Genomic DNA, 25,954 nt, shown 5'->3' on the forward strand with positions numbered 1-25,954 from the left:
TCAAGTGTACACTTGACCATTCCCAGTAAGAGCCGTCCCGGATTGGCCTTCCAGCCATACTACATCCACAGTGTCAATCTGCATCACAGCATAGATACTGAATAAATACCAGCTCTTACTTCACCACAGCCAGGAGCATTGGTGACACATATCGACCGTCCACTATTATTCCCTTCACCTTCTCACAGACCTTACACAGACAGGGGTGTTTTTTTTTATTAAATAATGTCCAATCAATTTCATTTACCACAGGTGCCTGAAATCAAGGTGTAGAAACATCGTAAAGATTATCAAAAAAAATGGAAGTCCCCCCCCCCCAAATTGTCTGTACACTCTGTATAATGTTCATGTTAAATATTTGAAAAATCTGTCTTATCTCTACAGGCAGCTCTTTCCTCCTCATTGCTTGGTTTGTTTTTTTGCTCTGATATGCATTGGCAGCTGTGAGACCTTATTTAAACAGGGCTATGTTTTTCATAGAATTAACAGAATTTACCACAGGTAACTCCAATCAAAGTGTAGAAAAATCTAAAAGATGATCAAAAGAAATATTATATTTTCATTTTTAATAAATTTGCTACAATTTCCAAAGTTTTACTTTTCCTTTGTCATTATGGGGTATTGAATGTAGAATAATAGATTACTGTATTTAATTTTTTATCTTGCCACAACACACCAATATGTGAAAAAGTGAAAAGGGCTGAAGGCTTTCTGAATGCTTTGTATATCCAGGCCTATGGCTAGGTTTAGAATAACCTAATTTGTATGAGCCTCATGTAATACTACTGTTCAGTATCCTGATCTGCTTTCAATGTTTTTAGATTTCATGTTTCAATTTTAACCTTTGTGGGATTCCTTTGGATTGAAAAGCTCAGTCAACTATGCTTTCTTATACAAGTATGTGAAAGCATACTGGTCAGACTTTCTTCAAAGGAACACTCTTTTGGCGCATGCTAGGTCAATAAAAGCCTAAGGAAGAGTGAACATAGCCTCACCTTCTTCTACCTTTCAGTTGAGTCAGATAAAAAAAAAAATCTGACTAGGCGTGGATTGCTGTTACTTTAATTTTAGTGCTTGCTTTCTTGCCAGAATGTCTGTGTACAAAACAACTCTATTTCCCCAAGGTTGGTTTGTCTAGTTTAACTACTTTCAGTGGTTTGGTTATGAAATAGTAGGAGTTGGAGGATCATAAGCCATTGAATCACTGAGAAGACTGGTTTTAAAACTGAATATTCTACTTGTTTTCTCATTTAGGTTTGCAATGTCTGACAAGCAACAACCAGATATTTTTTTTTTTGTGTGCAATGCATAGTTGTTTCATAGTAATGTTATTAAAGGGGTACTCTGGTGGAAAAAACATTTTGGTGTCAAAAAGTTTAACAGATTTGTAAATTACTTCTATTTAAAAATCTTAACCCTTCCAGTACTTTGTTGACTGCTCCACAGGAAGTTGTATAGTTATTTTCTGCCTGACCACAGTGCTCTCTGCTGACACCTGTCTGTATCAGGAATTGTCCGTAGTAAGAAAGGTTTGCTATGGGGATTTCCTAGAGAGCACTGTGGTCAGACAGAAAAGAACTATATAACTTCCTCTGGAGTATACAGCAGCTGATAACTACTGGAAGGATTAAGAAATTTACAAATCTGTATATCTTTCTGGCACCAGTTGATAAAAAAAAAAAAAAAAAAGGTTTTTCCACCGGAGTACCCCTTTAAACCCTTAAGGAGGCAGGGCATATCTATATGCCCCCGTTTCCAAGACCTTAAGGACTCAGGGCGTATGGGTACGCCCTGAGTTCTTCTGGCCCCTGCCACTCGCTGGGCAGAGACCGGACCGGGATGCCTGCTGATATCGTTCAGCAGGCATCCCGGCATATCGCCCAGGGGGGTCCTGAGGTCCAGGTCAATCGGGTTTCTGGTCACCCAGAAAAAAGGGTGAATGGGGCTGTAGTTTCCAATATAGCATGCCACATGATTTTTTTTTTTTTTTTGCTGTTCTGGCACCATAGGGGCTTCCTAAATGCGACATGCGCCCCAAAAACCATTTCAGCAAAATTTGCATTCCAAAAGCCAAATGTGCTTTTCTGAGCATTGTAGTGCACCCTCAGTGCCCTTGATGTCCACACATGGGGTATTTCCATACTCAGAAGAGATGGGGTTACAAATTTTGGGGGGCATTTTCTCCTATAACCCCTTGTAAAAATTCAAAATTTGGGGGAAAACTAGCATTTTAGTGAAAAAAAAAATTAATTTACACATCCGACTTTAACAAAAAGTCGTCAAACACCTGTGGGGTGTTAAGGCTCACTGGACCCCTTGTTACGTGCCTTGAGGGGTGTCGTTTCCAAAATAGTATGCCATGTTGTTTTTTTTTTTTTTTGCTGTTCTGGCACCATAGGGGCTTCCTAAAAGGGACATGCCCCCCAAAAACCATTTCAGAAAAACTCACTCTCCAAAATCCCATTGTCGCTCCTTCCCTTCTGAGCCTTGTAGTGCATCCACTGAGCACTTGACATCCACATATGAGGAATTTCCTTACTCGAGAGAAATTGGGTTACAAATTTTGGGGGCTTTTTCTCCTTTTACCCCTTGTAAAATATCAAAAACTGGGTCTACAAGAACATGCGAGTGTAAAAAATGAAGATTTCTAATTTTCTCTTTCCCCTTGCTGGGGGGGGGGTGCAGTTTTTATAATAGGGTCATTTATGGGGTATTTCTAACATGAAGACCCTTCAAATCAACTTCAAAACTGAACTGGTCCCTGAAAAAATTCTGATTTTGAACATTTTGTGAAAAATTGCTGCTGAACTTTGAAGTCCTCTGATGTCTTCCAAAAGTAAAAACATGATGCAAATATAAAGTAGGCATATTGTATATGTGAATCAATATATAAACAGGGTGCCTCCAGCTGTTGCTAAACTCCCAGCATGCCTGGACAGTCAGTGGCTGTCCGGAAATGCTGGGAGTTGTTGTTTTGCAACAGCTGGAGGCTCCGTTTTGGAAACACTGCCGCACGATACATTTTTCATTTTTATTGGGGGGGGGGGGGGGAGACAGTGTAAGGGGGTGTATATGTAGTGTTTTACTCTTTATTATGTGTTAGTGTAGTGTTTTTAGGGTACATTCGCACTGGTGGGGGTTTATGATGAGTTTCCCGCTTGGAGTTTGCGCTGCGCAAAAATTTTGCTGCAGCTCAAACTTGAAGCAGGAAACTCACTGTAAACCCGCCCCTGTACATTCACATGGGGGGGGGGGGGGCAAAGCTCCAGCTGTTTCAAAACTACAACTCCCAGCACGTACTGACAAACCGTGCATGCTGGGAGTTGTACTTTTGCAACAGCTGGAGGCACACTGGTTGGAAAACCTTTAGTTATGTTCTGTTACCTAACTCAGTATTTTCCAACCAGTGTGCCTCCAGCTGTTGCAAAACTACAATTCCCAGTATGTACTGATTGCCGAAGGGCATGTTGGAAGGTGTAGTTATGCAACAGCTGGAGGTACGCAACTACAACTCCCAGCATGCCGAGGAAGCTGTTTGCTGTACCACCGCACCGTGATCTCCAAACTGTGGCCCTCCAGATGTTGCAAAACTACAAATCCCAGCATGCCCAGACAGCAAACTGCTGTGTGGGCATGCTAGGAGTTGTAGTTTTGCAAGATCTAGAGGGCCACAATTTAGAGATCACTGCACAGTGATCTCCAAACTGTAGCCCTCCAGCTGTATCAAAACTGCAAATCCCAGCATGTCCACACAGCAAACAGCTGTCTGGGCATGCTGGGAGTTGTAGTTTTGCAACATCTGGAGGGCTACAGTTTAGAGACCACTGTATAGTGGTCTCCAAACTGTAGCCCTCCAGATGTTTCTAGGCAACTCACCGGCTTCCGTAGGATCCAGGGAGCCGCATCGCCGTCCTCTGCTGCCGCCACCACCAATGGTAAGTGGACCTTCAGCTCCGGTCACTGTCGGTTCCCCCGCTCTGTCCGGACTAGAGTGGGTGGGCAGAGCGGGAGAACCGAACGTTAACCCCCCCCCTGCCCCCTATCTGCTATAGCAGGGATAGGAGGGGTGGCACCCTTGCCACCTCACTCCTATCCCTTCACGGGGATTGTGCATGTCTTGGACATCCCCGATCCCCCTTATTTTCTGGGTCACGGAGACCCGTATGATCCAGAATCGCCACAAATCGCCGACATGGGGGGGGTCTCAGGACCCCCCTGGCCCTTTGCACGGGGTGTCTGCTGATAGATATCGCCCGACGCGTGGGGGGAACCAAAATTCCCACGGGCGTAGAGGTACGCCCTTGAGTACCAGCGAGCAAGGGCGTACCCATATGACCGTGGTCCTTAAGGGGTTAAAGGGGTACAAGTCCGCCATCAGGGGGGTATAACCCATACATCTGTAAGGGGCCCGGAGTTTCAGGAGGTCCCGGCCGGCCCTGTCTTTTTCTTTTATTTTAAGCTTGTCATTGGGTGACTGTGTCTGTCACTCACTGACCGCTGGGGGCCCGCCACTGTACACTGTGCTGACTGATTAACTGACTACATACAGTCAGTCAATCAGTCAGAATTCGTAAAGACGAATTGTGATCGAGAGAAATCTTCATGATGACCCAGGACAGATGGAGAAGAAAGTGAACGACTCTGATCAGAAAAGACGGCCCTGTGAGTATGTAACTACAGGGTGGGCCATTTATATGGATACACCTTAATAAAATGGGAATGGTTTGTGATATTAACTTCCTGTTTGTGGCACATTCGTATATGTGAGGGGGGGGAAACTTTTCAAGATGGGTGGTGACCATGGTGGCCATTTTGAATCCAACTTTTGTTTTTTCAATAGGAACAGGGTCATGTGACACATCAAACTTATTCGGAATTTCACAAGGAAAAAACAATGATGTGCTTGGTTTTAACGTAACTTTATTCTTTCATGAGTTATTTACAAGTTTCTGACCACTTATAAAATGTGTTCAATGTGCTGCCAATTGTGTTGGATTGTCAATGCAACCCTCTTCTCCCACTCTTCACACACTGATAGCAACACCGCAGGAGAAATGCTAGCACAGGCTTCCAGTATCCATAGTTTCAGGTGCTGCACATCTCGTATCTTCACAGCATAGACAATTGCCTTCAGATGACCCCAAAGATAAAAGTTTAAGGGGGTCAGATCGGGAGATCTTGGGGGCCATTAAACTGGCCCACGATGACCATTCCACTTTCCAGGAAACTGTTTATCTAGGAATGCTTGGACCCGACACCCATAATGTGGTGGTGCACCATCTTGCTGGAAAAACTCAGGGAATGTGCCAGCTTCAGTGCATAAAGAGGGAAACACATCATCATGTAGCAATTTTGCATTTCCAGTGGCTTTGAGGTTTCCATTGATGAAGAATGGCCCCACTATCTTTGTACCCCATATACCACCCCATACCATAAATTTTGTGTTCCAACAGTCTTGGAGGGATCTATCCAATGTGGGTTAGTGTCAGACCAATAGCGGTGGTTTTGTTTGTTAACTTCCCCATTCCAAAGCATTAAAAAAAAAAAAAAGTGTAAAAATAAATAAATAAATTAATTAATTAATAAAAAAGTGTTAAAAAAAATGGGTAAAAATAAAATAAAAAAAGTAAAACATTTTTTTTAAAGTGTAAAAAAAAAAGGAAAAAAGTGTAAAAAAATAAAATAAAAAACATGTTTATTAAATAAATATAATTTAAAAAAATGCGTTGTGTGTGGGATCACACAGCAGACATCCGCAGCATGTAATATGCTGCAGTTGTCCGCTGTATGATCCTACATATTATGCATTTTTGTGTAGGATCACAACAATGAGCTCCCTGCTGCGGCTAGGTAGCTTTGTGCGTCCACTCATTGCGGCGGATTTCCCGCCAGCAGTCACAAGCGGACATACTGAGCTACCCAGCTGCAGCAGTGATCTCGCATCCGCGGTGTGAAATACTCTGCGGATGCGCTCTGTCTGACCCTTTTGGTCTATAGGAATACTATAGGGGGTGTAGTTTCCAAAATGGGGTCACTTGTGGGGGTTCTGTATGGTTCTGGCAGCTAAAACCCTTTGCAGGCATGAAGTACAGCCTATAAGCCATTCGGCCTAAAATTATGCCCTGAAAGCCAAATGGCACTCCTCTCCTTCTGGGTCCCACCACGCAGCCAAGGAACCAAATATGTCCTAAGCGGGGGTATTTCTGAACACGGGAGGGGCAGCTTAATAAAATATAGGGTGCTTTTTTTCAATATCAGAAAATATGTCCCACAAATGATGCATTTGTGGAAAAAAGCAAATTTCGAATTTTTAGCACTGACTTTGTAATAATTCCTGCCAAAAAACTATGGCATTAAAATACTCACTGTATCCCCTAGTGAATACCTTGAGGGGTCAAGTTTTTAAAATGGGGTCATTTAGGGGGGGGGGGTCCTATGTTCTACCACCTTTGAATTTCTGCAAACCTTGCATAGCACATAAAAAAAGATGTTCTTTTCAAATTTTTAAAATACTGAAAATTTCAAGTGCAATTGTTAGGCTTCTATTTCATTTACAATGTTAATAAAAAATAAAAAAAACACTTAAAAAAAAAGTAGACATCTGAAAGTATAAGTTTCATAAACTATTTGGTCAGAAAGTACAAATATATGCAACCTATAGCAAAAAAAAATATTTTTCTTCAAATTTCATGATTTTTTGCATTGTAAAAAAAAAACTACAAATGATATTGGCTTACTTTTACTATGTACATAAAGGACAACTTGTGACAAAAAAACAATGTCAGAATTATCGTGATTGGCAAAACGTTACCAGAGTTATACTCTAATAAAGTCAGACATCCAGATTTGAAAAAGCAGGCCTGGTCTTTTAGGGTGTAAAGACCTAATTGTTTTGGTCCTTAAGGGGTTAAGTAAGGTACAACAATACAGAGACCCACTGCTGGGTGAGAGAGACCCAAAGTGCAGAGAAAAATGGCAGCCACAGCTTTATTCTTCGCCCTGAGGACCCACAAAGCAGAACTTACTGCTCCTCACTTCACTGAGGAGACTTCTACTTTCACTTTCTGTCTCCCTCTATGCCGTGGCTGGCAGCACAAACAGAAGGACCGGGATCTGACAGGAGGAGCCGACCGTGTTGACGGGGCTGCCGGCACCTCCCCAGTCACCTCCGAGAACGAGCAGCTGTCACGATGGGGCAGATGAGAAGGGCTGCCCGTCTTCTTTACTGCTCTGCGCCGGTACGCTTAGCCACGCCTACCACTATGTCTTATTTTCGGGGTATGGCTTATATTACGCCAATGCTTAGAAATTCTGCTATGGCTTATTTTATGGGTATGTCTTATTTTCGGGGAAACAGGGTTTTTAAGGGGTACTCCGCCCCTAGACATCTTATCCTCTATCCAAAGGATAGGGGAGAAGATGTCAGATTGCGGGGGTCCCACCGCTGGTGACCCCCGGGATCTACCATGCAGCACCCACCTTTAGCGGCTTACGGTAACGCTGGAGGTCCTCAGGCTGAGTCCATCTCGACCACGAAGACGGAGCATAGTGATGTCACGCTCCGCCCCCTCAATGCAGAGGCGGGACCCCCGGGATCAGGCATCTTATTCCCTATCTTTTGGATAGGGGATAAGATGTCTTAGCGCCGGAGTACCCCTTTAAGGCCTCAAAAGGAAAGGTCAGACTGTTTCCATTTAGACACCATGGCACAGATTTATCAAACTGTGTGAAAGAGCAGCAACCCACAGCAACCAATCACAGCTCATCTTTCACTTTACCAGAGCTCACTATCTAAGATGTGATTGGTTGTTGTGGGAAAATCACTATTTTTTTTCTCTCACGCAAGTTGATAAATCAGGGCCTATGTAAATACAGGCCACCAACAGCACATACTTAGAAAGTTTAAACAATCTAAAAGGCATTTGAGAGGGCTTATCACTTAAGAGACAGAAAGATGAGATGAAAGGGCAGGAGAAGACGTTGAGCTCCTGTATGAGCTCTACAACCCTGTTCCAAAAACCGTGAACTATTGGGCAGCTCCACCATGGTGCATATTTCCTATTTAGGAGCAGCCCCAAAAACAATAAGGATAGGAGGAGGGAAACATATTGTTTAGTCGGGATGGAACATAATACGCTCTGTGCAATACCTTCAAAGATGTCTCCATAAGGTAGTCCTGCCAACTCCCCTTTTTTAAAGGGGTACTCTGCCCCTAGACATCTTATCCCCTATCCAAAGGATAGGGGATAAGATGTCAGATCGCCGGGGTCCCGCTGCTGGGGACCCCGGGGATCGCTCCTGCAGCATCCCGCTATCATTACTGCGCAGAGCGAGATCGCTCTGCACGTAATGACGGGCAATACAGGGGCCGGAGCATCTTTACATCACGGCTCCACCCCTCGTGATGTCACGGCCCGCCCCCGTCAATACAAGTCTATGGGAGGGGGCGTGGTGGTCGTCACGCCCCCTGCCATAGACTTGCATTAAGGGGACGGGCCGTGATGTCATGAGGGGCGGAGCCATGACGTCACGTGCTCCGGCCCCTGTATCGCCCGTCATTACGCACAGAGCGAACTCGCTCTGTGCAGTAATGATGGCAGGGTGCTGCAGTGGCGATCCCCGGGGTCCCCAACAGTGGGACCGCGGCGATCTAACATCTTATCCCCTATCCTTTGGATGGGGGTTAAGATGCCAGGGGCGGAGTGCCCCTTTAACATCTCACAGCGGTTCTACATTCTAGGTAGGGCCATTGTAAGTCCAAAATCGCCCTCCTATTGAAACATAAAATGCTATTTCGAGCGCAGTTAAGAGAAGACTTGGCTAATCCTAAAGGACTCAGACTCCAGGGGATGGTAGAGTTGTAAAGAACCCAGCCTTTAATTGTAGAGAGGTTATATAGGGGGTCTGTTGATCCAATTAAAGAGTTACTATCATTAAAAAAAAAAAAAAAAACTCCTGACATGTTGCTCATACATGTTTATAGTTTTTATTGCACTGGGCCTTACTCCTGAGACCCAATGCAATCGCTAGTTATAAGCCAAGGGAGCGGGTAGTATTGTACTCGACTCCGTGACTGGCCAGCAGAATCTCTGCATAGACTTAAAAGGATACTCCATCCCTTAACATCTATCTACCTATCTAAAGGACCGGGCTGTAAACCCAGATACCATGATAACCAACCCTTTAACCCCTTGCCACAAATGGACTTTCATTAACGCCCATCTGGGGCTCCCGAATTATGACGTGCGCTCAGCAGGTGAGCACGCATCATACCCGGTGGATCCCGGTTGCTATAGGCAACCAGGACCAATGGCTAATGCCGGACATCGCCGCGTATAAAACTTAAGTAAACATTGACGGTTAGCTCAATGGTGCTGTTCGGGACTGCCACGGTGGAATCGCGGTGTCCCGAACAGCTTGTAGGACCAGAGAAGGATCCCTACCTGCCTCCTCGCTGTCCGATCGCCGAATGACTTCTCCGTGCCCAAGATCCAGGCAGGAGCATGGGAGTGGCAATAACACTGATCAATGCCATGCTATTGCATGGCAGTGATCAGTGTAGGAAATCAGTGTGTGCAATGTTATAGTCCCCTATGGGGGCTATAACATTGCAAAAAATGAAAATAAAGGGATAATAAATTATTTAACCCCTTTCCTAATAAAAGTTTGAATCACCCCCCTTTTCCCATTTAAAAAAAAACCCTGTAAATAAAAATAAACACATGTGGTATCGCCGCGTGCGTAAATGTCCAAACTATAAAAATATATTGTTAATTAAACCGCATGGCCAATGGCGTACATGCAAAAAAAAAATTCCAAAGTTCAATCAAAACAAAAATGGTACCGATCAAAACTTCAGATCACGGTGCAAAAAATGAGTTCTCATACCGCCCCTTATACAGGGTTAATGCTTAGTTTTTTGCTGTTGTTTACGCTTGCACTTAAAGGGGTACTCCGGTGGAAAACTTTTTCTTTTTAAATCAACTGATGCCAGAAAGTTAAACAGATTTGTAAATAACTTCTATAAAAAAAAAATCTTAATCCTTACACTACTTCTTAGTGGCTGTATACTACATATAGGAAATTCTTTTCTTTTTGAATTTCTTTTCTGTCACGACCACAGTGCCCTCTGCTGACACCTCTGTTAATTTTAGGAACTGTCCAGAGGAGCATATATAAGGACCCGGGGTTTTTCCTCCTTACCTTTAAAAAATCATAACTCTTTCAATTTTGCACCTAAAAATCCATATGATGGCTTGTATTTTGCGCCACCAATTCTACTTTGTAATGATGTCAGTCATTTTACCCAAAATCTATGGCAAAAGGGAAAAAAAATCATTGTGAAACAAAATTGAAAAAAAAACGCCATTTTGTAATTTTGGGGGATTCCGTTTCTACACAGTACATTTTTTGGTAAAAATGACACCATCTCTTTATTCTGTAGGTCCATACGATTAAAATGAAACCCTACTTATGTAGGCTTGATTTTGTCGTACTTCTGGAAAAAATCATAAATACATGCAGGAAAATGTATGCGTTTAAAATCTTAAATGTCATCTTAAATGTCATCTTCTGACCCCTATAACTTTTTATTTTTCCACGTATGGGGCGGTATGAGGGCTAATTTTTTGCACCGTGATCTGAAGTTTTTAGCGGTCCAATTTTTGCATTGATAGGACTTATTGATCGTACGCCATTGACCGTGCTTTTTAATTAACTATAAATTTTTCTAATTCGGGCATTTCCGCACGCTGCGATACCACATGTTTATTAATTTTTTTTCTAATTCAACAAAGCTTTATTGAAGTTTTAACAGGCAATAAGAACTCAGAGCATGTTATGCAAAGTATTTGGTTAGAACAAATCGACCTTGTAGGTCCAAAGAACAGAAAATTGCTCAAACGTAATAAGCATACAACGTAATGGAATCAAATTTGAAGGGAGAAAATACAAATAAAAAGAACAAATGAGCTAAAGGAAAGAGGGAGGGAAATGGGTGAACTGAACAATACAGAGGAGCAAAAAAAAAAAAAAAATCATAAAGGGAACATGGATAACAATGGGGCCAAGGAGAAACGAGAAGGAGGGTCTGAGAGTTATGAACAACAGAAACAAAGACAATACACATGCACAACGAAGAAAGAGAGAGAGAGGAATTAGGGGAGAGAAGAAAGCCAAGACCACGTTTATTTTAGTTTACACAGTTTTTTTTTTTATGGGAAAAGAGGGGTGATTCAAACTTTTATTAGGGAAGGTGTTAAATGATCTTTATTCACTTATTTATTTTTTCCCCTTTTTTTTTTGCAATGTTATAGCTCCCATAGGGAGCTATAACACTGCACACACTGATCTTTTACATTGATCAGTGGTTTCTCATAAGAAACCACTAATCGATGATTCTGCTGCTTGACTGCTCATGTCTGGATCTCAGGCACTGAGCAGTCATTCGGTGATCGGACAGCATGGAGGCAGGTAGGAACCCTCCGGCTGTCATGTAAGCTGTTCGGGATGCCGCAATTTCGCTGCGGCAACCCCAAACAGCTCCCTGAGCTAACCGGCATGGTTTTACTTTCACTTTAGACGCGGCGCGGCCCCGCGTTATAGATCGGGAGCGGACTCATGATGTATCGGTACGTCATGGGTCCTTAAGAGGTTAACACTATTTCTTCCGTTCTTTCTCCTGTCACAAAATAAGTCAGTTATGAATAATGGGCTATAACGGGTTAAAACAGATAATGTAAAAATCCCATAGACTATAATGGGATTTTCTAACGGCCGTATGGGATTTCGTAACGGCTGTTTAACGGCCAATTTTCAGGTTTTTCAGCCTAAGGCTTCAATGTAATCATATCATCATTAGACAGCCAGCAGAGTCGTCATAAGGGGAAGTAAACGGAGACATCAGTGTGGACAGAAGCACCAGAGCTGTACTCATGATGAGTATGCTCTAATTTACTATTTCACATCCCTAGCAGGCCCTAGTTTATTTTACATTTAAATGGAGAACCCCTTTTGGAAACAGCTGAAAAGTGAGATAAATATGGACATGGACTGTTCTGTATTTACCAATATCTATGGCTGCTTTTAAGGTCTTGTTGACAAAAAGTGGAATAACAGATGTACAGTGGTGCTTAAAAGTTTGAATACCTTGGCAGAAATTGTGAAATTTTAGCATTTATTCAGAAAATATAATCACTATCTTTTTATTTAAGTGTCATATGAAACTAGTTATCACATACTGTAGTCGTTTGGCTCCTTTTTAGCTGCTTGACGACACTGGATGTACATGTATGGCATGGCCACCTGGTACTTAAAGGGGATCTGTAGTGCTCTGAACTTTATCGGATAGGGGATAAGTTTTAGATCGCGATCTCCTGTACGGGGCCGCAGCAATGTTCAGGAAAGGGGGCGTTCCGATCCCACAGAGATACATGGAGGGGCGTGCCGGCTGCAGCGTCATGCGGGGACGGAACGCCCCCTTTCCTGTACATTGCCACGGCCCCCGTACAGGAGATCGCGGGGGCCCCAGTGCTTGGACCCCGCGCGATCTAAAACTTCAGAGCACTACAGATCTCCTTTAACCTCTTAAGGACATCGGGTGTACCTCTATGAATTACTCCAGCTCCCATTGTATGAAGCGCCTATCTATATAAAATGGGTATCATTTTAATTGTATGGACCCACAGAATTTATATCACATGTGATTTTTACCGAACAGTGCACTGCGTAGAAAAATAAGTTTAAAAAAAATTTCAATTTTGCTCCACGTTTTTAAAATTTATTTTTTTTGCAAACAATTTGGTGGTAAAATGGTGGTACAAAAATAAGCCCTCATATGGGTCTGTAGGTCGAAAATTGAAAAAGTGTTATGGCTTTTAGAAGACGAGGACGGAAAAAACGAAAGTGCAAAAAAATAAAATAAAACAGATGTCCTTAAAGCGCAAATGTCACCAGTGTTTTACTCCCCAAACTACCACCATGAGCTTACTGTTGTGAACACATGTAATGCAGCCATACCTTTGGCTGCACTTCTGGCTGCTTTATCTGGGCGAAAATCCGGTTTGGATGCCGGTCAGCAACAGACGGATAGGCGTGACTGGGCTTCGCAATGCCCCCCCCCCCCCCCCCCCCACTGATCCTCCCTCTGTCACCGGTTGGACCACTGCCAGAGAGACAGAGGTCTCCTCAGCACATGCGCCCCTGACGTCCTGGACACGCGTGTGGCCTGGTGTGACTTACCAAAGTGAGCGCTGGCTCCTGCCAGCGGAAACCTCCATGCGCCTGCGCTGTGCTAGAGGAAGGGAGCGAGCCAGCTCTCTGCCTCTAGCATAGCACAGGTGCACAGAGGTTTCAACCGACAGGAGCCAGCGCTTGCTCTGGTAAGTCACGCCGGGCAACGCGCACGTCCAGCACATCCAGGGCGCATGTGCTGAGGAGACCTCTGTCTCACTGCAGTGGTCCAAGCAGGGACGTAGGGAGGATAGTCCAGCAACGCCTATCCGACTGTTGCTGACTGGCATCCAAACATGATTTTCGCCCGGATAAAACAACAAGAAGCGCAGCCAAAGGTATGGCTGCATTACATGTGTTCACAACAGCAAGCTCATGTAGGTTGTCTGGGGGGGTAAAACACTGGTGGCAATTGTGCTTTAAGGGGTTAACACACCATGTCTTACATGTAGATCATGCACAATAGCATTGAGCTGCAATCATTAGCGAGTGTGGCATTTAAATGAGTAAATGACAGCTGCAGATACTGTTGATCAGCACCTCCACGATATACGGGGCGTCGATCGGTTTCTATGACAGCACAAACCTGCCTGCCCCAGTGCATTCTACTAACAGAGTCTGCTTCCAGCAGTCTCCACTAGTAGAGTGCAGCTCTAAATAATCAATGCAATAGCATTGATCAGAAGATCAGAATAAGCAATCCAAGCATTGCTTAACTACTTGGGGACGAAAGGCGTATGCATACGCTCTCGCGTCCCATCACTTAAGGACGGAGGGCGTATCCATACGCCCTTGAGATTTCCGATCACTGCCGCTCGCCGGGCGGTGATCGGACCGGGATGACTGCTGATATCTATCAGCAGGCATCCCGTGGCAATGCCTAGGGGGTCATGAGACCCCCCCCATATCGGCGATCGCAGCAAATTGCAGGTCTGGTGACCCGATCTCCAGGAAGATAAGACTGATCGGAGCTGTCAGAGCTCCGACCAGCCTAAAGGATAGGAGCGAGGTGGCAGTGTTGCCATCCCCTCCTATCCCCTGCCATTGGTCGGTCAGGCTGACCACCAATGGCAGGAGGGTGCGGGGGGGGGGGGTTAGAGTTCATTTCCCCCGCTCTGGCCACCGATCGGAAGTTGGTACAGAGCGGGGGAACACAGGCGGAGAGGGGGGAGCATGGCCCGGCTTACCCGGACCTTTAGAGGCGGCGGAGGCGGCATCCCGGAGCAGCGGCGCAAGCAGGAGGAGCGGCGCCCAGAAAGTGCGGCTGAGAAGGCTGCAGTGAAGATCGCGATAAGTGATCTTCACTGTGGCCTTCTAAAAGCTGCAAAACTACAACTCCCAGCATGCCCAGACAGCCAAAGGCTGTCTGGGCATGCTGGGAGTTGTAGTTTTGCAACATCTGGAGGGTCACAGTTTGGAGACCACTGTATATTGGTCTCTAAACTGTGGTCCTTCAGATGTTGCAAAATTACAACTTTCAGCATGCACTGACTGTCTGGGCATGCTGGGAGTTGTAGTTTTGCAACATCTGGAGGGTCACAGTTTGGAGACCACTGTATATTGGTCTCTAAACTGTGGTCCTTCAGATGTTGCAAAATTACAACTTTCAGCATGCACTGACTGTCTGGGCATGCTGGGAGTTGTAGTTTTGCAACATCTGAAGTGGCACAGTTTGGAGACCACTATATGGTGGTCTCCAAACTGTAGCCCTCCAGATGTTGCAAAACTACAACTCCCAGCATGCCCAGACAGTCAGGGATGCTGGGCGTGTAGTTCTTAAATATCTGGCCCTTCAGATGTTGCAGAACTACAACTCCCAGCATGCCTGGACAGTCTGGGCATGCTTGGAGTTGTAGTTTTGCAACATCTGGAGGGCTATAGTTTGGAGGCCACTGTTCTTCCCCAGTTGTTGCATAACTACAACTCCTAGCATGCCCAGACTGTACAGGCATGCTAGGAGTTGTAGTTCTGCAACATCTGAAGGGCCAGATATTGCAGAACTACACGCCCAGCATCCCTGACTGTCTGGCCGTGCTGGGAATTGTAGTTTTGCAACAGCTGTAGGCACACTGGTTGGGAAACACTGAGCTAGAGTCTGTTTCCTAACTCAGTGATTCCAACCCGTGTGCCTCCAGCTGTTGCAAAACTACAACTCCCAGAGTGCACTGACAGACCGTACATGCTTGGAGTTGTAGTCTTGCAACAGCTGGAGGCACATGGGTTGGAATCACTGAGCTAGAGTCTGTTTTCTAACTCAGTGGTTCCCCACCAGTGTGCCTACAGCTGTTGTAAAACTACAACTCCCAGCATGTACGGTCTTTCAGTGAATTCTGGGAGTTGTCATTTTGCCACAGCTGAAGGTTTGGGGCGCCCCCCCCCCCCCCCATGTGAATGTACAGGGTACATTCACACGGGCAGGTTTACAGTGGGTTTCCTTCAAGGAAACTTACTGTGAACCCCTGCCTGTGTGAATGTACCCTAAAAACACTACACTAACAAATAATAGAAAGTTACACATCGCCCGTCCCCCAATAAAAATGAAAAACATCTCATACGGCAGTGTTTCCTAAATGGCGCCTCCAGCTGTTGCAAAACCACAACTCCCAGTGTTGCCGGACAGCCATAGACTGTCCTGGCAGGCTGGGAGTCTTGCAACAGCTGGAGGCACCCTGTTTGGGAAACACTGCTGTAGGGTTTTGGTGGAGACAAGCCCCATCCTTGTAACCGGGTCCACCACTATTGCAAATTTCTTATTCAGGCCTCAAATGCGCATGGAGCTCTCTTACTTCAGAGTCTTGTCGTATTTCAAGGCAACAGTTTAGGGCCACATATGGGGTATCTCCGTACTCGGGAGAAATTGCGTTACAAATTTTGGGGGGATTTTTCTCCCATTACCCTTTGTAGAAATGGTAAATTTGGGGGAAAAAACCTGCACTTTAGTGAAATTTTTTTTTTTTTTTAATTTACACATCCGAATTTAACGAAAAGTCGTCAAACACCTGTGGGGTGTTAAGGCTCACCGGACCCCTTGTTACGTGCCTTGAGGGGTGTAGTTTCCAAAATAGTATGCCATGTGTTTGTTTTTTTTGCTGTTCTGGCACCATAGAGGCTTCCTAAATGTGACATACCCCCAAAAACCATTTCAGCAAAATTCACTCTCCAAAATCCCATTGTCGCTCCTTCCCTTCTGAGCCCTCTACTGCGCCTGCCGAACACTTGACATACACATATGAGGTATTTCCATGCTCGAGAGAAATTGGGTTACAAATTTTGGGGGGCTTTTTTTCCTATTACCCCTTGTAAAATTTCAAAAACTGGGTCTACAAGAACATGCGAGTGTAAAAAATGAAGATTTTGAATTTTCTCCTTCACTTTGCTGCTATTCCTGTGAAACACCTAAAGGGTTAACAAACTTACTGAATGTCATTTTGAATACTTTGAGGGGTGCAGTTTTTATAATGGGGTCATTTATGGGGTATTTCTAATATGAAGGCCCTTCAAATCCACTTCAAAACTGAACTGGCCCCTGAAAAATTCCGATTTTGAAAATTTTGTGAAAAATTGGAAAATTGCTTCTGAACTTTTAAGCCCTCTGGTGTCTTCCAAAAGTAAAAACATGTCAACTTTATGATGCAAACATAAAGTAGACATATTGTATTTGTAAATCAATATATAATTTATTTGGAATGTCTGTTTTCCTTACAAGCAGAGAGCTTCAATGTTAGAAAAATGCAAAATTTTCTATTTTTTCATAAAATTTTGGAATTTTTCACCAAGAAATTATGCAAGGTTCGACAAAAATTTACCACTAACAAAGTAGAATATGTCACGAAAAAACAATCTCGGAATCAGAATGAAAAATAAAAGCATCCCGGAGTTATTAATGCTTAAAGTGACAGTGGTCAGAATTGCAAAAAATGCTCCCGTCCTTAGGGTTATAATGGGCTCTGTCCACAAGGAGTTAAAACATTCAGCTAGAGGGACTTAAGTGTTAAAAAAATGTAAATTAAAATATAAATAAGTCCCTACCTCATGAAAAAATCGAATCACTCCTTTTTTCCAATAAAAAAGTAAAACATATTTGGTATTGCCGCATAAAGAATTGTGTGACTAAGCGTACCTGTCAGATCCCACAAGAAAACAAACAAAAAAAAAACTGTTGTTACTCAGTACCTCATCCTGATCATGTACATATAATTTTTATGTCTCTATCACCCATATTTTACAAAAAATAGTATATTACAGCTGCTCAATGTCTTTCCCATCTTGACAAAGATGCTGCAGCTGGACAGGATTGTGTTTTGGGTGGTATGAGGACCCCTAGTGGTGTTTATTTATTTTTATTTTTTTTTTTAATAAGCTATGATATCTATAAAAAAATAAAAATAAATAAAAAAAAGGAAATAGAATTTTCATACAAAGGTTAATGTTTTGTCAAGATGTACAACACATAAAAAGTTTTTGAATCTGAAAGTGTGTATTTAAGGCACCTTACATACCCTTTAATAGTTGGCCTTGTTACAGACACATACCTCTTTTGTAAATATAAACTTTAATGTCTACACTTAAAAATAAGTCCTAATTCTTCTACAAAAATGATATATACAATGTGCGTGGATGTCTGGTAGTAGTCACGGATCGCAGAGCATATAGGATAGATGAATGGTTAATGGGGAGAGAATAGGGAGGTATAAGGTTAGATGTGGTGCCCCATAAGGTTGAAGATAGATATCCAATAGTCACTATTAGATGTAGTGGCTATATACTCAGCAACCGATGGAAATAAAGGGTAAGTGCACACTAGGCTAAGTAGCCCCTCCCTCTGTCCCTGCCTTTTGAGGGACCCACCTCCTTAACAGGGTGGCCTCAACCACGGTGACGTTCCCTAACTTAGATAAGTGAGGGATAAAAAAAAAAAACAATGCAGATAAGGATAGACAGTATGCTCAGCGATTCGCAGCTATCCAGACACCACCAGTGATAATAAACCAAAACGTGCAAAAACTAAATAAGCTAATCTACACCAGCTAAGCTGGTGTTAAAATAGGTTCCAAAGTATTTTTGGTACACGAGTCCATTTTTGGACTACTGTACCAAAAATACTTTGGTACATTAGTCAATAAGTTTGTTAGCTCTCACATGGATGCACTCAGCAGGAAGAATACTGAGCCATGAGGAGCAGAAAAGAACTGTCAAAAGACCTGCTTAGTAACAAGGTAATTGGATATTTTGGGATGGAATGTTATAGAGATATCCAAAGCTTAACAAATGTGTGCTGTTCAATCCGGTGAAAAACTTTTTTTTTTAAATCAACTGGCACCAGAAAGTTAAAAAGATTTGTAAATGACTTCTATTAAAAAATCTTAATCCTTCTAGTACTTATTAGCTGCTGAATACTACAGAGGAAATTCTTTTCTTTTTGGAACACAGAGCTCTCTGCTGACATCACGAGCACAGTGCTCTCTGCTGACATCTCTGTCCATTTTAGGAACTGTCCAGAGCAGCATATGATTTGTATGGGGATTTCTCCTGTGCTAATGATTCAGTGCTGTGTGTTCCAAAAAGAAAAGAATTTCCTCTGTAGTATTCAGCAGCTAATAAGTACTGGAAGGATTAGGACTTTTTAATAGAAGTAATTTACAAATCTTCAAACGAAGAGTGTAATGTCCGGCACTGCTGCTGATATTCTCACGTTACTGGACTATGGGACGTGTAGGAGTGTTCCCCGAAGTATTGGTGGTGCTCTGACTATGAGTAGTGAATCACAAATCTTGAAGCAAAGAGGAATGGTAGAAAAAGTTGGCAAACTCACCAAAGACTTCTTTTCCAGGGTAATTTCTTTATTTCATACTCACATATAAAAGGTAGATACAAAAGGTGGGAGAGGGATCACAGTGGGGGGCATTCACTGTCTGGCGACAGACTCTGTTTCGCTCTGTTTCGCTCGCCAGACAGTGAATGCCCCCCACTGTGATCCCTCTCCCACCTTTTGTATCTACCTTTTATATATGAGTATGAAATAAAGAAATTACCCTGGAAAAGAAGTCTTTGGTGAGTTTGCCGACTTTTTCTACCATTCCTCTTTGCTTCATAATTTACAAATCTGTTTAACTTTCTGGTAACAGTTGATTTAAGAAAAAGGTTTTCCACCGGAGTACCCCTTTAAGAAGCGGAACATTCAGGGACCTCTTGATACAAAGCCATAATCAGGTAGACAAGTACAGGCTGCTCTGGAAAAAGACTGTGTGGTTGTTTTAAAAAGCACAGTATGATGATACTTAACCCCTTAAGGACCAGGCCATTTTACACCTTAAGGACCAGAGCGTTTTTTGCAAATCTGACCACTGTCACTTTAAACATTTATAACTCTGGAATGCTTTACTTATCATTCTGATTCCGAGATTGTTTTTTCGTGACATATTCTACTTTTAAATAAGTGGTAAAATTTTGTGGTATCTTGCATCCTTTCTTGGTGAAAAATCCCCAAATTTGATGAAAAAAAAAGAAAATTTAGCTTTTTTCTAACTTTGAAGCTCACTGCTTGTAAGGAAAATGGATATTCAAAAAAAATTTTTTTTGAGTTCACATATACAATATGTCTACTTTATGTTTGCATCATAAAATTTATGAGTTTTTACCTTTGGAAGACACCAGAGGGCTTCAAAGTTCAGCAGCAATTTTGAAATTTTTCACAAAATATTCAAACTCACTATTTTTCAGGGACCAGTTCAGTTTTGAAGTGGATTTGAAGGGTCTTCATATTATAAATACCCCATAAAAGACCCCATTATAAAAACTACACCCCCAAAGTATTCAAAATTACATTCAGTAAGTGTATTAACCCTTTAGGTGTTTCACAGGAACAGCAGCAAAGTGAAGGAGAAAATTCACAATCTTCATTTTTTACACTCGCATGTTTTTGTAGACCCAATTTTTTAATTTTTGCAAGGGGTAAAAAGGAGAAAATTTTTACTTGTATTTGAAACCCAATTTCTCTCGAGTAAGCACATACCTCATATGTCTATGTTAATTGTTCGGCAGGCGCAGTAGAGGGCTCAGAAGGGAAGGAGCGACAAATGGTTTTTGGGGGGCATGTCACCTTTAGGAAGCCCCTATGGTGCCAGGACAGCAAAAAAATAACACATGGCATAACATTTTGGAAACTAGACCCCTCAGGGAACGTAACAAGGGGTAAAGTGAACCTTAATACCCCACAGGTGTTTCATGACTTTTGTATATGTAAAAAAAAAATATACTTGTTTTCCCAAAAAATTTACATTTTTAATAAGGGTAATAGCAGAAAATACCCCCCAAAATTTGTAACACAATTTCTCCCGAGTACGGCGATACCCCATATGTGACCCTTAACTGTTGCCTTGAAATACGACAGGGCTCCAAAGTGAGAGCGCCATGCGCATTTGAGGCCTAAATTAGGGACTTGCATAGGGGTGGACATAGGGGTATTCTACGCCAGTGATTCCCAAACAGGGTACCTCCAGCTGTTGTAAAACTCCCAGCATGCCTGGACAGTCAGTGGCTATCTGGCAATACTGGGAGTAGTTGTTTTGCAACAGCTGGAGGGTCCGTTTTGGAAGCAGTGGCGTACCAGACGTTTTTCATTTTTATTGGGGAGGGGGGCTGTGTAGGGGTATGTGTATATGCAGTGTTTTTTACTTTTTATTACATTTTTTGTTAGTGTAGTGTTTTTAGGGTACAGTCGCACGGACGGGGGTTCACAGTAGTTTCTCGCTGGCATTTTGGCAGAAAATTTGCCGCAGCTCAAACTTGCAGCCGGATACTTACTGTAATCCTCCGCCCATGTGAGTGTACCCTGTACATTCACATTGGGGGGGGGGGACATCCAGCTGTTGCAAATCTACAACTCCCAGCATGTACGGTCTATCAGTGCATGCTGGGCGTTGTAGTTTTGCAACAGCTGGAGGCACACTGGTTGTGAAACACGAGTTTGGTAACAAACTCAGTGTTTTGCAACCAGTGTGCCTTCAGCTGTTGCAAAAGCTACAACCCCCAGCATGTACGGACAGCGGAAGGGCATGCTGGGTCTTGTAGTTATGCAACAGCTGGAGACACACTGGTTTGCTACTTAACTCAGTGTGCCTTCAGCTGTTGCAAAACTACAACTCTCAGCAGTCACCGACAGCCAACGGGCATGCTGGGAGTTGTAGTTATGCAACCACCAGATGCACCACTACAACTACCAGCATGCACTTTAGCTGATTGTGCAAGCTGGGAGTTGTAGTTATACAACAGCTGAAGGTACACTTTTCCATAGAAAAATGTGCCTCCAGCTGTTGCAAAACTACAAGTCCCAGCATGCCCATAAGGGAATGATGGGAGTTGTGGTGGTCTGCCTCCTGCTGTTGCATAACTACAGCTCCCAGCATGCCCTTTTTGCATGCTGGGAGCTGTTGCTAAGCAACAGCAGGAGGCTATCACTCACCTCCCGCTGCTGCTCCACGCCGCCGCCGCCGCGCAGGTCAGTCCCGCCGCCGTCGCTCCTGGGGCCCCGATCCCAACAGGGACGCCGGGTATCGGGGTCCCCAGCACCCGGGGTGCACGTCCCGCACCCGCTCACGTTCTCCGGAAGAGGGGCGGAGCGGGTTGCGGGAGTGGCACCCGCAGCAGGCGCCCTGATTGGTCGGCCGGGAAACCAGTCGACGAATCATGGCGATCGTGAGGTGGCACCAGTGCCACCTCACCCCTGCTGGCAATGGCTGTGCAATGGCAATGCCCGATCAGCCAGTAATTCCGGGTCACTGGAGACCCGATTGACCCGGAATCCGCCGCAGATCGCTGGACTGAATTGTCCAGCGATCTGCGGCAATCGACGTCATGGGGGGACATAATGACCCCCCTGGGCGATATGCCGGGATGCTTATTGTACGGCAGTGTTTCCAAAACGGAGCCTCCAGCAGTTGCAAAACAACAACTCCCAGCATTTCCGGACAGCCACTGACTATCCAGGCATGCTGGGAGTTTATAAACAGCTGGAGACACCCTGTATGGGAATCACTGGCATAGAATACCCCTATGTCCACCCCATGCAATCCCTAATTTAGTCCTCAAATGCGCATGGCGCTCTCTCACTTCGGAGCCCTGTCGTATTTCAAGGAAACAGTTTAGGGCCACATATGGGGTATTTCCGTACTCTGGAGAAATTGCACTACACATTTTGGGGGGCTTTTTCTCCTTTTACCCCTTATGAAAAGGAAAAGTTGGGGGCTACACCAGGCTGTTAGTGTAAAAAAATTAAAATATTTACTGACATGCTGGTGTTGCCCTATACTTTTTATTTTCACAAGTGTTAAAAGGAAAAACGCAATTTCTCCTGAGTACGGAAATACCCCAGATGTGGGCGTAAAATGCTCTGTGGGCGCACAACAAGGCTCAGGAGTGAGAGCGCACTATGTACATTTGAAGACTAAATTGGTGATTTGCACAGGGGTGGCTGATTTTACAGCGGTTCTGCCATAAACGCAAAAAAAAGAAATACCCACATGTGACTCTATTTTGGAAACTACACCCCTCACGGAACGTAACAAGGGGTATAGTGAGCCTGAACACCCCACAGGTGTTTAATGAAAATTCTTCAAAGTTGGATGGAAAAATGAAAAAAAAAAAATCACTAAAATGCTGTTACCCAAAATTTTTCATTTTCACAAGGAAAATAGGAAAAAAGCCCCACAAAATTTGTAACCCCATTTCTTCTGAGTAAGAACATACCCCATATGCGCATGTAAAGTGCTCTGCTGGCGCACTACAATGCTCAGAAGAGAAGGAGCGCCATTGGGATTTTGAAGAGAAAATGTGTCCGGAATTGAAGGCCACGTGTGTTTACAAAGCCCCCATAGTGCCAGAACAATGGACCTCCCCAACATGTGACCCCATTTTGGAAACTACACCCCTTATGTAATGTAATAAGGGGTACAGTGAGCATTTATGCCCCACAGGTGTCTGACAGATTTTTGGAACAGTGGTCCGTGAAAATGAAAAACGCCAGTGGGGTGTAAATACTCACTCCACCCCTTATTAAATTCTGTGAGGGGTGTAGTTACCAAAATGGGGTCACATGTGGGGGGGGGGTCCACTGTTCTGGCACAACTGGGGCTTTGTAAACGCACATGGCCCCCGACTTCTATTACAACCAAATTCTGTCTCCAAAAGCTCAATGGCGCTCCTCCTCTTCTGAGCATTGTAGTGCGCCAGCAGAGCACTTGACATCCACACATTGGGTATTTCCATACTCAGAAGAAATGGGGTTACAAATTTTGGGGGTCATTTTCTCCTATTATCCCTTGTAAAAATTTAAAATTTGGGGGAAAACCAGCATTTTAGTGAAAAATTTTTTTTTTTTCATTTACACATCAGACTTTATCAAAAAGTCGTCAAACACCTGTGAGGTGTTATGGCTCACTGTACCCCTTGTTGCGTTCCTTGAGGGGTTTAGTTTCCAAAATAGTATGCCATGTGTTTTTTTTTTTGCTGTTCTGGCAGCATAGGGGCTTCCTAAATGCGACATGCCCTCCAAAAACCATTTCAGCAAAATTTGCTTTTCAAAAGCCAAATGTGACTCCTTCTCTTCTGAGCATTGTAGTGCGCCAGCAGAGCACTTGACGTCCACACATGGGGTATTTCCATGCTCAGAAGAGATGGGGTTACAAATTTTGGTGGGCATTTTGTCCTATTATCCCTTGTAAAAATTAAAAATTTTGGGGAAAACTAGCATTTTATTGAAAAAAAAATAATCATTTACATATCCAACTTTAATGAAAAGTTGTGAAACACCTGTGGGGTGTTAAGGCTCACTGGACCCCTTGTAACGTGTCTTGAGGGGTGTAGTTTCCAAAATAGTATGCAATGTGAGGTTTTTTTTTTTTTTGCTGTTCTGCCACCATAGGGGCTTCCTAAATGTGACATGCCCCACAAAAACCATTTCAGAAAAACTCACTCTCCAAAATCCCACTGTCGCTCCTTTCCTTCTGAGCCCTCTAGTGCACCCGCCGAACACTTGACATACACATATGAGGTATTTCCTTACTCAAGAGAAATTGGGTTACACATTTTAGGAAGATTTCTCTCCTTTTACCCCTTGTAAAAATTCAAAAACTGGGTCTGCAATATCACTTATCAATTTGCTGCTATTCCTGTGAAACACCTAAATGGTTAACAAACCTTTTGAATGTCGTTTTGAATACTTTGAGGGGTACAGTTTTTATAATGGGGTCATTTGTGGGGTATTTCTAATATGAAGACCCTTCAAATCCACTTCAAAACAGAACTGGTCCCTGAAAAATTTTGCTTTTGAAAATTTTGTGAAAAATTGGAAAATTGCTGCTATACTTTGAAGCCCTCTGATGTCTTCCAAAAGTAAAAAAACATGTCAACTTTATGATGCAATCATAAAGTAGACATGTTGTTTATGTGAATCAATATATAATTTATTTGGAATATTCATTTTCCTTATAAGCAGAGAGCTTCAAAGTAAAAAAATGCAACATTTTAAATGTTTTCATCAAATTTTGGAATTTTTCACCAAGAAACGATGCAAGTATCGACAAAATTTTACCACTAACATAAAGTAGAATATGTCACGAAAAAACATTCTCGGAATCAGAATGAAAGGTAAAAGCATCCCAGAGTTATTAATGCTTAAAGTGAAAGTGGTCAGATGTTCAAAAAATGGCCGGGTCCTACAGTGAAAATTGGCTGGGTCCTTAAGGGGTTAAAGAGACACATGTCAGATTTGAAAAAAATGGACTGGGTCATAAAGGCCAAAACTAGCTGGGTCATTAAGGGGTTAAAGGGGTACTCTGGTGGAAGACACATTTTTCAAATCAACTGGTGCCAGAAAGTTATACAGATTTGTAACTTGCATATATTTAACCCCTTAAGGACACATGACGTTCTCATACGTCTCCATTTCCGAGTACTTAAGGACACATGACGTATGAGAACGTCATGTGCTTTTCCGGCCCCCCGCAGCCATCTGGAGCGGAGCCGGTGCCCGATGCCTGCTGAAATCGTTCAGCAAGCATCGGGGCATATCGCCCAGGGGGGGGGGGTCATGATGACCCCCCATGTCGGCGATGGGCGCAGACCGCTGGACAATTCAGTCCAGCGATCTGCGGCGGATTCCAGGTCAATCGGGTCTCCAGTGACCCGGTGACCCGAAATTACTGGCTGATCGGGCCGTCTCTGACGGCCCCGAACAGCCATAGCCAGCAGGGGTGAGGTGGCACTGGTGCCACCTCACGATCGCTCTGATTCGTCGGCCGGTTTACCGGCCGACCAATCAGGGCACCTGCTGCGGGTGTCACTCCCGCAACCCGCTCCGCCCATCTTCCGGAGGACGTGAGCGGGTGCGGTTCGTGGACCCCGGGAGCTGGGGACCCGGCGTCAATGTTGGGATCGGGGCCCTAGGAGCAGCGGCGGCAGCGGCGAGGGACTGACCTGCAGCGTGGATCAGGAGTTGGGTGAGTGACAGCCTCCTGCTGTTGCTTAGCAACAGCTCCCAGCATGCAAAAAGGGCATGCTGGGAGCTGTAGTTAAGCAACAGCAGGAGGCAGACAACCACAACTCCCAGCATTCCCTTATGGGTATGCTGGGACTTGTAGTTTTGCAACAGCTGGAGGCACATTTTTCTATGGAAAAGTGTACCTTCAGCTGTTGTATAACTACAACTCCCAGCTTGCACAAACAGCTA

The 25,954-nt window shown here is 43.8% G+C and overlaps 1 long non-coding RNA gene across 2 annotated transcripts in view; it reads left to right on the forward strand.

Moving 5' to 3' along the window:
- LOC130361897 (uncharacterized) overlaps positions 1 to 25,954 on the forward strand; it is an 85,043-nt gene that overhangs the window by 28,936 nt on the left and 30,153 nt on the right. The window contains exon 1 of one of the 2 annotated variants that reach the window (XR_008891193.1): positions 11,858 to 11,940. The exons of the other annotated variant lie outside the window; for it this stretch is intronic. This is a non-coding gene — a long non-coding RNA (uncharacterized LOC130361897). Of the gene's footprint in view, positions 1 to 11,857; positions 11,941 to 25,954 lie in introns of those variants that run through there. 2 annotated transcript variants of the gene reach the window in all.

This window comes from Hyla sarda, chromosome 3 (genome assembly GCF_029499605.1).
Source record: "Hyla sarda isolate aHylSar1 chromosome 3, aHylSar1.hap1, whole genome shotgun sequence".
In the NCBI taxonomy this organism is placed as follows: domain Eukaryota; kingdom Metazoa; phylum Chordata; class Amphibia; order Anura; family Hylidae; genus Hyla; species Hyla sarda.